The sequence below is a fragment of the Charadrius vociferus genome, unplaced genomic scaffold (assembly GCF_000708025.1).
Source record: "Charadrius vociferus isolate BGI_N301 unplaced genomic scaffold, ASM70802v2 scaffold611, whole genome shotgun sequence".
Classification (NCBI taxonomy): Eukaryota; Metazoa; Chordata; class Aves; order Charadriiformes; family Charadriidae; genus Charadrius; species Charadrius vociferus.
Window position 1 is genome coordinate 622,982 of NW_009646844.1, and position 1,628 is coordinate 624,609.

Below are 1,628 nucleotides of genomic sequence, written 5' to 3' on the forward strand. Positions count from 1 at the left end.
GGGGCGCGGGAGGTAGCGGCATCCCATCGGCTCTCCGGGCAGCAGCGGGGACCCATCCCTGCGCCCTCCCGCATCTCCCGGCCCGGCGGGCGGTCGGAGGGGAGCACACGGGGCGCACAGAGCCCCCTCTGTTCCCGCTCACAAAGGGACGCTTGTGGCTCTCTCGCTTGCCCCGGCCGGGCTGCGCCTCACGGGCCCCAGCGAGGAAGAGCTTTAGGATGCCGAGCAGCCTCGCCAGGTCACCCCGTGTGTGTGTGTGTCCCCAGTCCCGTGGCTCAGCCCTGCGAGGGCCCCCACGTCTGACGCCGCCAGGTCCCCGAGCAGGACATTCGCAGCCGGCTCTTTATTTAATGAATTATGTCTGCCCCGGGCCTGTGAACTGGGTTTTTTTGGTTTTTTTGTTGGTTTTTTTTTTCCGGCGCTGCTGGAAATGGCTCACTGTGTGTCATCCCTGTGGATAATTCCTGGTTTGTGCATCATTTGTGGTCTGGGGATGTTAGAGGGGGGGGAAAACCCCAGGCTAGCTTTGCCCAGGGATTGTGTCGGAGCAAGCGGTTGCATGCCATCCCCCTCTGCGGGCGGCGAGGGGACGGTCCCCTGCCCCAGGGAGGCGAGGGATGCAGACCGCTCCCTGAGATGCCACAAACCCAAAAATCCTTCGCAAGCGGTGAAGCCGGCAGCTCAGCCGGGCGCTGAGAGACGCGGCCGCGCGCCGAGGGCTTTGTGTATTTTATTTCCTCGCTCGGTTGCTCAAATACTCCGACAAGTCCTGTCGTCACGGGGGCACTGAGCGGGACCGAGGAGGGGGGATTTGGGGGGGGTGGCAAGGCAAAAAGCACCTGCCCCAGCCGCCGTCCCGTCCCCGAGGAGCGGCGTGATGACAAACTAAACTAACAGGGCTGTTAAACACACACACGTACGTGTGCGGGGGGGACGTCGGTGCCACTCACAGCAGGGGAAAAGAGGGATCTCCCCTCCGGCAAACCTCAGGGGGGGTCCCAAAGGAGAGGGCTCTGCCAGGCTCACCCCCTCCCTTCACCCCTGAAAGCGGGGGCCGGGCCGGGCCGCCGGGGTCACGCCGGCAGGAGCCAAACCAAATCTAAATAGACTTTCCCTGAGTCACCGCAAGTCTGGCCAAGGGAGCGGGACGAGCAAACGGCATCGCCCACGCGGCCGGCCGGGCGCCGAGCACGCCAACCCGCGGCCAGGTAGCAGGCGAGCCCCGCGCCTGACACGTGCCAGGACCCAAATGACAGCTTTTGTGTATGTGTGTGTGTGTGTGCGCGTCCTCCCCCAAAATCCCTGCCACATCCCACCTGTGGGGTAGGTTTTTCCTGCAGGGGATGGAGGGGAGGGGGCGATGCTGAATCTCCCGGCGGGTTTTGCATCCCACGCCGTATGACCGCACCATCATTTGGGGGTTTGTTGGTTGTTTGTTGTTTGGGGTTTTTTTCGTTTTCCTTTTTGGGAAAAAAAACCCGGGAGCATTTTACGCCCTGCGTGGGACCATCGGTGGCGGCAGTGTTTTCCAGCCCGCTGTCGCCGCGTCGTTCCTGGAAACTCTCTGGGTTTCATTTTCGTGGCTGCGCAGCCGCCGCTGTCCTGCCGCGGGAAGGCGGAAGCCCGGT